The 10,489-nt window shown below is 52.2% G+C and overlaps 1 non-coding gene across 1 annotated transcript; it reads right to left on the bottom strand.

Annotated features, from left to right (window-relative positions):
* Nucleotides 1-8,470: 8,470 nt before the first annotated feature.
* On the bottom strand, nucleotides 8,471-8,589 carry LOC132496581 (5S ribosomal RNA). Its single transcript, XR_009533476.1, has one exon. It is a non-coding gene; the product is annotated as a 5S ribosomal RNA (ribosomal RNA).
* Between the last annotated feature and the right edge of the window lie 1,900 nt (nucleotides 8,590-10,489).

The following is a 10,489-nucleotide window of genomic DNA, read 5'->3' as shown; positions in this document are numbered from 1 at the left end:
GGGGGCGGGGACCGCGGGCTGCCTCTTGAGGCCCAGCTTCGCTTGTCCTTGCGCCTTACCGCCATCCCCGCGGCCAGCCCGCCCCGGCAGGGCAACGGAGGCCTCGGGGACCGGGGCGTGGCGGAGGGGCCGTTTTCAACTTCTGGTACAGAAAAACAGAAAAAAACGGAGAGTACAATTAACCTCTTGAAATTGTCTTCTTGCACGGTTGCCCTCTTTAGAAGTTTTGGGTCCATTTTCGACCCCAGGATTGTTTTTCAGGGCAGGTGCCATTTACAGGCTGCAGTGAGTGTGAATATTTAGTGACCATGAGCACTGGGTTTAAAGCTGCTGTTGTGGGAAACGGCCACAAGGCGGCAGCATTTCTCCATTCCCTAATCTGGTTACTAGGGCAGCAGAGCCTTTCGGGGACCAATGGAATACAGAAGAAGGCATCACTGAAGTCTAATACAGAATACCGTGTCCTGGTGGATGGTAGAATGACCAGCAGGGTGTAGGAATTAGGAACTACCGGATGTATATCCTCGGTGGCTTCACTGACTGTCCCGACATCGTTTACCAGGTCCCCAGCAGCCCACGGGGCTCTCGTGGTCAGGGCAATCCCAGGATACGGAGCTCACCTGGGCAGGCCCCCCCTCCCCAGCAGCCCATGGCGCTCTCGTGGTCAGGCCCCCTCCCAGGATACGGAGCTCCCCTGGGCAGGTACCCCGGCAGGGCTGGGCACACAGGTACCGTGCACGTAGCCCTCATTGCAGAGCAGCCCAGATCACCTGTCACTCAGAGCTGACACAGAGCACCTCAGAGCAGGACTTGAACGAACAGACAGCAGCTCCGACAGGTCTGTGACCCTGGGCATCACTCTGTGCGGCCTCCCTCTGCCTGGTCTTCCAGAGGCTTCCACCGCAGCCGGGGCACCAGGCCTCTGTCTCCACCCATCACCGCTCCTCTCCCTGACTCCTGGGTTCCTCTCATTAGGAGAGGGTCTTCTTGAAGTTGTCTCCCACTCATGGGCCAGATAAAAGGAATTAGAAAACAAGCCGGAGCTGCAGCCCCTTGTCTATCCAGACTCTCAGGAGCCCACACCTGTTCCTTGGACCTGGCCGGTTCAGCGAGGTCCATTTTCTGCAATGTGAGTCCCTGAGGGGTGAGGATGGGCTGACCTGGGCAGCCTGACCCTGCCGGCCAGCCCTCCCCAGGTGTGCCTGGGTTGAGGTCCATATAAACACTGCTCCAGGCAGCAAGAGCCCCTGCAGCTGTGCCTGACGCCATATTCTCTGCCCCGTCAGCAGTCTCGGGGCTGTGCTGGTGGGAGGGAGGGAGGGGCCACGGCTCTGTGGGTGGCCCGGTGTGAGTGGGGCTCTGCTGGACTTTCTGCAGGAGTTGCCGGGCTGCCACCTGCTAAAGAAGAGGATGTGTCACCCATACCTTCCGCTGGAATTTCTCCCCGGGCAGAGGTGAGGAAGGAAAAAAGCAGTGGGGGCCGGGACAGGAGGAGTATCTCAGGCAGGGAAATGGAAAGCTTCCAGAAGAGCGCCCGGGGCCAGGACCATCCTGGCTGGCCTGCAGGCACCAAGTCGGCCTGCGTGCTGTCGCTGCTGTGGCTCCACGGCCCTTCCTCTAGGCTTTCAAGCCCTCGTACATATTCAGGTGTTTTACCTGGGAAGGGTGGGAACAGTTCAGCAGCAGCTGGCCTGGGGCTCGGCTCACGTTTACTCACAGAGGCCTCGGCACGGTCCCCCAGCTTTGCAATGAGGACGCTCCTTGCGGGGGTGGGGGGGGCTGCTGGCTGCATGGGAGGTGATTCCCCACCTCTGACCAATTTCAGAATTGTTTCCCGCTGGAGAAAGTGCCCTGATGGGTTTCCCTCTGTACAACTGGTGGGTTCTGGTTTTTTTTTTTTCTTTTTTGGTTCAAGTTAGATTTTATTCCTCTTCTATGTATTTATAGATATAAGCATGGAAATAATTCATTCCTATAAATACATCTGTGTGAAGGGAAGAACTTCTTTTCCGTTTTATTTAAAAATTTTATTTATTTTTAAAAATTTTGAAATTTAAGTTGATTTTTTTATTCAGCAGGATTATTATTAGTTATCTGTTTTATGCATATACATGTATACAGGACAATCCCAATCTCCCAACTCATCCCACCACCACCAACCCATGGCTTCCCCCCTCTTGGTGTCCATACGTTTGTTCTCTACCTCTGTGTCTCTCTTTCTGCCCTGCAAACCGGGTCATCTGTACCATTTTTCTAGGTTCCACATATATGCATGAATATACAATATTTGTTTTTCTCCTTCTGACTTACTTCACTCTGTATGACAGTCTGTAGATCCGTCGACGTCTCCACAGATGACCCAGTTTCGTTCCTTTTTATGGCTGAGTAATATTCCGTTTTATATATGGACCACATCATCATCCGTTCGTCTGTCTGTGGGCATTTAGGTTGCTTCCATTACCTGGCTATTGTAAATAGTGCTGCAATGAACATTGTGGTGAATGTGTCTTTTTGATTTATGGTTTTCTCTGGGTATATGCCCAGAAGTGGGATTGCTGGATCCTATGGTAATTCTATTTTTAGTTTTTTAAGGAACCTCCATGCTGTTCTCCATAGTGACTGTATCAATTGACATTCCCACCAATAGTGGAAGCGGGTTCCTTTGGTCCACACCCTCCCCAGCATTTGTTGTTTGTAGATTTTCTGATGATGCCCATTCTAACAGGTTTGAGGTGATACCTCACTGTAGTTTTGATGTGCATTTCTCTAATGATGAGTGATGTTGAGCAGCTTTTCATGTGCGTCTTGGCCATCTCTGTGTCTTCTTTGAAGAAACGTCTATTTAGATCTTCTGCCCATTTTTGTATTGGGTTGGTTTTTTTTTTTAATATTAAGCTGCATGAGCTGTTATATATATTGGAGATTAAACCTTTGTCCATGGATTCGTTTGCAAATATTTTCTCCCATTCTGAGGGTTGCCTTTTTCCATTCCCGTTTTTTTTTTTTTTTTTTTTTAACAAAGAAAGAAAGAAAGAAAAAGAAGCAGAACCCTAATGTGCAGAACAAATATGCAGAACAAAATATGCCTCTTGAAAGTGTCGTTTTGAAATATGGACGTCTTTTGAATTTTTTGGTCGATATATGACCCCAGGATTTGTTTTCAGGGCAGGTGTCATTTACAGGCCTGCAATGATTTTGAATATCCACTGACCATTAGCGCTGGGATTAAAGGTGCTGTTGTGTGAAACGGCCACAAGGGGGCAGCGGTTCTCCCTTACCAAATCTGGTTACTAGGGCAGCAGAGCCTCAATGGAAGTCGTGTTCTAGGTTGTAATTTGGAATGAAATGTGCCAGGAGAAGGCCCCTTAAGTTTGTCTCACTACTTCTTGTTCGTTTTTTTAATTTAATTTTTTTATTTTTTTATCACAGCATGTTTGATTACAATGTTTGGCTTGTTGCAGGTGTGCAAGATGTGGTTCTTTTACACATATACATATGTCTGTTCTTCCTGGGATCCTTTTGCCATGTACGTTAGGACAGAATGTTGAGTAGTCTTCTCTTGGTATTCTGTAGGTCTTTGGTGATTATATATTTCACCTGTGTTTGTATATGTCTGTTAACCCCAATCTCGTAATGTATCCAGTCCTCACACCTTTCCGTTGGTGAACCATAAGTTTGTTTAATGAATCTGGGATTGCCCTTCTCTGTGGAAATATCTTCACTGGTATCAATTTTTAGGTAACACCTATAAGTGATATCATACGATACGTGTCTTTCTCTTTCTGACTTACTACAAGTCACGTGATCACCTCTAGACTCATGTACGGTGCTGCAAATGGCATTGTGTCCTTTTCTTCCTTGGCTAATATTCTGTCTGTACATGTACCAGTTCTCCTTTGTCCACTCATCTGTTGATGGACTTTTTGGTTGCTTCCACGTCATGGCTATTGTAATGCTGCGGCAATGCACATTTGCCTGCCTGTGTCTTTCCAATTCTGTCTTCTTAGGTTATAGGCCCAGGAGTGGGCCTGCTGGATCATATGGTAGCGGAATGTTTACCTTGTAGAGGCACCTCCAGTCTGTTCTCACTAGTGGCTCTTCCCAGGTTACGTCCCGCTTAAAGTTGAGGGTATGCACTTCTCCACAACACCTTCAGCATTTTTTGTTTGTAGTTTTTTTGCTTATTGTGTTTAATTCTTATGTTTATTCTGACTAGTGTGAGCCGATATACCACTTTGTGGCTGGATTTGCATGCGTCTCATAATCCCTTGAAATTGAGCTTTCTGGCATGTCCTTCTTTTCTTCAACTGTGAGTACAGCTTACCTCTTCAAATTGTTTTCGTGAAGTGTGTGTGACATTTAGAAATATTTTGGCCATTACCTCCCTCAAGACGTTTTGAGGGCAGGTTTCATTTACAGCCCACCAGTACTGCTGCATATGAAGTGACCCTTAGCACAGGTCTTAAAGCTGCTGTTGCAGGTAACGGCCAGAGGGCGGCAGCATTTCTGCTTTTCCCAACCTGGGAACTAGGCAAACAGACCATCCGGGCAGTGGTGTTCCTCGGTTATATATTAGAGTGGAATGTGCCCCCCAAAGCTGATGTCTCCTTACTTATGTTTGCTTTATAAATTGTATTTATGTATTTTTTTATTGGAGTCATATTCCATTGTGTACATGGACCACTTCTTCTTTGTGCATTCCTCTGTTGATGGACATTTTCGTAGCTTCCAAGTGTTGGCTATGGTAAATATTGCTGGAGTGGAGGATTGCCAGCCTGTGTTTTTTTTTTTTTTTTTTAATGCGGTACGTGGGCCTCTCACTGCGGTGGACCCTCCCATTGCAGAGCACAGGCTCCGGACGCACAGGCCCAGCGGCCCTAGCTCACGGGACAAGCCGCTCCGTGGCACGAGGGATCTTCCCGACCCGGGGCATGAACGCGTGTCCCCTGCATTGGCAGGTGGGCTCTCAACCACTGGGCCACCAGTGAAGCCCAGCCTGTGTTTTTTTGATTCTCATCCCCTCAGGCGATAGGCCCAGCAGTGGGTATGCTTGATTGAATGGTAGCTCAGTATTTACCTTTACAAGGCACCTCATTTTTGTTTTCACTACTGGCTCTTACCATGTCCCACTTTGGACCAAGGGTAGGCATTTCTCTAAAACCCCTTCAGCATTTACTTTTTGCAGAATTCTTGCTGATGGCCATTCTGACTGGTGTGAGCGGATAGGTTTTTGTAATTTGGATTTGCATATCTTTAATTATTCCTAATGTTCAGCAGTTTTCCATGCCGTTTTAAATTTCTTTTTTTTTTGCCATTACACTATGCTTTTATTAGAAAAAAAAATATATATATGTATTGGGGAACATTAAATATCTTGGATGTGCTAATGAGAAAATCATTTTCTCTACATGGACTGAAATTTTACTTGGAGACATGTTTTCCTACTAAAGGGAAGACTAAAGAAGGATTTTACTGTCGACCAGGCAAGACACCTCCCCAAAGATGACAATGCCTTGGACAGTGCTTATGGCGGGCTGGGGCACCTGGAATCCTTGGCCCATACTGGCAGGTACTAACTGGAAACACACTCTTCCTGGGGGGCAAGGATGGGAGGCACCTTAGGCCCAGCTGCTCATCGTCGAACCTTACACTGTTCAAACTCTGTTGGTGTCTGACTTCCCTTTCCCTGACAGCACAACTCTGGCCCTTGGAGGTGGCTTTATGACTGCAGGCTGTAGAACCCATCATTCTCCCTTGCTCTGGGTAGGAGGTAAGCCTATGGCAGCAGAAACCCCCACACACTGGGACTTGGCATTCCAGTCTGTGTTCATTTAACTTTGTGGCGTGAAGTCCATGGTGAATCGCTCTTGTTTCTTCTACGATCTGTCCAACAGCGGGCATGAGTGCCTGACCCTCAGCAGTCTCACTCTTCAAGGTTGATCTGCTTTGGACTGATCCGTGACTCCGGGCAGTGGCTGATATGGGCTTTTTTTTTTCTTTGCAGAGCATCTCGACCATTGACTTTTTTATTGGGGAAAATCCACTTTAAAAATAGCCTCATCCTTTTTCTGAAGAGGCTCTCTGGAGGGCTACATTTCTTCTCTGGCATGAGCTGGAGACATCTGCTCCCAATAGAGTCTGTTATTCCCCTGACCTGGGCAGGGCGGCTCGTACTTCCAGCTTGAGGGGTCCCTCATTCTTTAAACCTCTCTTCATGCTCTCCTGGTTTATGCCTCCTACGGTCCTCTCTTTTGTAAGTAGGGGCAATCATCTTGCTCTGGCTCTTCCATGAGTCTTGGAGTTTTGAAGTTTGGGGCTCCTGCTGCCCTAGGTTGCTCCTTTGGCCTTCCATAAGGCCACTTGGCTCCTGGGAAGCTAACGTGTCTCTGGTGGGGACTCTCTGGGGATGGCACTGAGGCACCTGAGAAGCCAAGTTGTCTGCAGCAAGGAACCTGTGTTTGGGAAAGTCCTGAAGCTGGTTGTCTGACTGTACCTTTACTTTGGAGTTAAACTCACTAGCAACCTCCATGTTAAGGCATGGCTCACCTAGATGTTGGAAAACAGACATTCTAGGTAGTAGGAAACTTTTCCTGGCCCCTGGCACCTCTAAACTCCTCATAGGTACATTTGTGGTTTGGGATTTTGTCAACACTTTGGTTTCCAAGATAACACTAGACTGTGGTTGAAGAGCAGGAGACTCCTTGGCCTCCACAGCCTCCCTGGCCTCTTCACCTCTCAAAGATTGGGATCCTAAGTTCGCCTCCATCACTGTTACCCTATGGCAGGGGTCTCCTGAGGCCTGACCACCACTCTCCTCTCTTGGCTCGTTCCTGACCATTGCTGAACTTGGACCTGGCTCTAGGCTGTCCCTCTTGACCCATTCCACAGTCTCACTCTTCCAGGTTCTGCCCACAAGGCTGAGCGTGAGGGACTGAGAAGGTGGCCTTCCCTGCTGTGCAGTCAGAGAAGCCTTTGAGGGCCCATGGTAGTCACCAGGTGGAATCGCTCCCAGGGCACTCTGGATTTCCTTACACACAGTGGAGGGGACAAGGAGAGGCCTCTTCAGGGCAGGAACGGACTCTTCTGTTCTCACCTTCTCTCCTGAATGAGCCTGAGGAGGTTTCTCCAGGAACTCAGCAAACGTGACTGTTGAGTGGGGCCCAGATACACAGGTGGCTGAAGGGGACGAGGCTAACCGCAGGATGGTGGAGGGTTGGAACTTTGTCGACTTCAAGAGATTGACGGGCTTGAGGACCTTGAGGGGTAGGGTCCGCCCGTGCTTTACCCAAAACCTTGTAATATGTGCTTCCAGCACCTCTCGAGTGTCTTGAACCAGGAAGGAAACCCTACAGGAGGTGTTCCTGCAGGGTTCCCAAGCCTTCAAGCAGTATCCTCCACAGGCTCCAGCAGGCACTGCTTTGCACATCTCACCAGGAGGGTCTTGACATGAGAGCTGGTGAAAGTTGCCCTTGCCAGGAAGCCTCCCCAGGCAGCTCCGCAGAGGTGAAGCCAGGTTGTGAGTCCCCTCCAGTTCTTCCAGGCAATCTCTGCAAGCTTTCAAAGATCTCCTTTTCTTCCTACTCCTGCTCCTCCCCTTCAGCTCTACTTGATGCTTCCTGATGTTTCTAGGTTTCCTAGGTGGTGCTAAGAATGGATTACTCTGGAAGCAGGGGAGTAACATGAGGAAGAGCCCCAGTCCACACAGGAAGCCAAGGATGATATCAATCACCCAGGAAGTTGGGCTGGATCTCAGCCAGATAGCAACAGTGTTTTTCAAAGAAAAGAGATTCTCCGTCTTCTGAACTGCATTGCCGCCCTCAGGCAACAGAGCTCTGGGAGTTCACTTGATGGCAGAACCCCAGGCCTGCATCACAGAGCTGTGGCCTTGTCACAAAGGGCTTCTGAGTGTGGGGGAGGGGCACTAAGAGCAATAGGCTGAATCACTGCCCCTCCTTCCCATCCAGACCTTTATCCAGCTTTATCCGGAGAGAGCTGCAGAGAGCCACACCGGCGGACAGGTGGCGGCGCCGGGGCTGGGCGCCGGTGGGGCCGGCCAGGTGCAGGTGGAGGGGCTCGCGGGCCGCACGGACGGCCCCCGGGCCCGCGGCGGAGTCTGGGTCCGGGCCAGCCACCCCCGGAGCTTCAGGTGTGCCGCTGCCTTCCGGGGCCGCCTTCGGGCCGCATGCAGCGGCTCCTCTGGCGCGCTGTGGTGGTGGGGGGGGCGGTGCAACCCGCCCCCCGGGCCCGCGGCGGAGTCTGGGTCCGGGCCAGACACCCCCGGAGCTTCAGGTGTGCCGCTGCCTTCCAAGGCCGCCTTCGGGCCGCATGGAGCGGCCCCTCTGGCGCGCTGTGGTGGGGGGGTGGGCGGAGGAGGTGGGGCCTGCAGCGGTGCCCGGCGGGGGGCGGAGCTGGCGGCCACCGCCGCGGGCGACTAAAGGAGAAGGCGGAGCCGCAGCAGCGGGAGGCCAAAAGCCTACAGCACCCGGTATTCCCAGGCGGTCTCCCATCCAAGTACTAACCAGGCCCGACCCTGCTTAGCTTCCGAGATCAGACGAGATCGGGCGCGTTCAGGGTGGTATGGCCGTAGACGGGGGCGGGGACCGCGGGCTGCCTCTTGAGGCCCAGCTTCGCTTGTCCTTGCGCCTTACCGCCATCCCCGCGGCCAGCCCGCCCCGGCAGGGCAACGGAGGCCTCGGGGACCGGGGCGTGGCGGAGGGGCCGTTTTCAACTTCTGGTACAGAAAAACAGAAAAAAACGGAGAGTACAATTAACCTCTTGAAATTGTCTTCTTGCACGGTTGCCCTCTTTAGAAGTTTTGGGTCCATTTTCGACCCCAGGATTGTTTTTCAGGGCAGGTGCCATTTACAGGCTGCAGTGAGTGTGAATATTTAGTGACCATGAGCACTGGGTTTAAAGCTGCTGTTGTGGGAAACGGCCACAAGGCGGCAGCATTTCTCCATTCCCTAATCTGGTTACTAGGGCAGCAGAGCCTTTCGGGGACCAATGGAATACAGAAGAAGGCATCACTGAAGTCTAATACAGAATACCGTGTCCTGGTGGATGGTAGAATGACCAGCAGGGTGTAGGAATTAGGAACTACCGGATGTATATCCTCGGTGGCTTCACTGACTGTCCCGACATCGTTTACCAGGTCCCCAGCAGCCCACGGGGCTCTCGTGGTCAGGGCAATCCCAGGATACGGAGCTCACCTGGGCAGGCCCCCCCTCCCCAGCAGCCCATGGCGCTCTCGTGGTCAGGCCCCCTCCCAGGATACGGAGCTCCCCTGGGCAGGTACCCCGGCAGGGCTGGGCACACAGGTACCGTGCACGTAGCCCTCATTGCAGAGCAGCCCAGATCACCTGTCACTCAGAGCTGACACAGAGCACCTCAGAGCAGGACTTGAACGAACAGACAGCAGCTCCGACAGGTCTGTGACCCTGGGCATCACTCTGTGCGGCCTCCCTCTGCCTGGTCTTCCAGAGGCTTCCACCGCAGCCGGGGCACCAGGCCTCTGTCTCCACCCATCACCGCTCCTCTCCCTGACTCCTGGGTTCCTCTCATTAGGAGAGGGTCTTCTTGAAGTTGTCTCCCACTCATGGGCCAGATAAAAGGAATTAGAAAACAAGCCGGAGCTGCAGCCCCTTGTCTATCCAGACTCTCAGGAGCCCACACCTGTTCCTTGGACCTGGCCGGTTCAGCGAGGTCCATTTTCTGCAATGTGAGTCCCTGAGGGGTGAGGATGGGCTGACCTGGGCAGCCTGACCCTGCCGGCCAGCCCTCCCCAGGTGTGCCTGGGTTGAGGTCCATATAAACACTGCTCCAGGCAGCAAGAGCCCCTGCAGCTGTGCCTGACGCCATATTCTCTGCCCCGTCAGCAGTCTCGGGGCTGTGCTGGTGGGAGGGAGGGAGGGGCCACGGCTCTGTGGGTGGCCCGGTGTGAGTGGGGCTCTGCTGGACTTTCTGCAGGAGTTGCCGGGCTGCCACCTGCTAAAGAAGAGGATGTGTCACCCATACCTTCCGCTGGAATTTCTCCCCGGGCAGAGGTGAGGAAGGAAAAAAGCAGTGGGGGCCGGGACAGGAGGAGTATCTCAGGCAGGGAAATGGAAAGCTTCCAGAAGAGCGCCCGGGGCCAGGACCATCCTGGCTGGCCTGCAGGCACCAAGTCGGCCTGCGTGCTGTCGCTGCTGTGGCTCCACGGCCCTTCCTCTAGGCTTTCAAGCCCTCGTACATATTCAGGTGTTTTACCTGGGAAGGGTGGGAACAGTTCAGCAGCAGCTGGCCTGGGGCTCGGCTCACGTTTACTCACAGAGGCCTCGGCACGGTCCCCCAGCTTTGCAATGAGGACGCTCCTTGCGGGGGTGGGGGGGGCTGCTGGCTGCATGGGAGGTGATTCCCCACCTCTGACCAATTTCAGAATTGTTTCCCGCTGGAGAAAGTGCCCTGATGGGTTTCCCTCTGTACAACTGGTGGGTTCTGGTTTTTTTTTTTT

Source organism: Mesoplodon densirostris, chromosome 9 (genome assembly GCF_025265405.1).
Source record: "Mesoplodon densirostris isolate mMesDen1 chromosome 9, mMesDen1 primary haplotype, whole genome shotgun sequence".
NCBI lineage: Eukaryota > Metazoa > Chordata > Mammalia > Artiodactyla > Ziphiidae > Mesoplodon > Mesoplodon densirostris.
The sequence above is the reverse complement of the archived record's forward strand: the minus strand, read 5'-3'. Positions and strand labels throughout refer to the sequence as shown.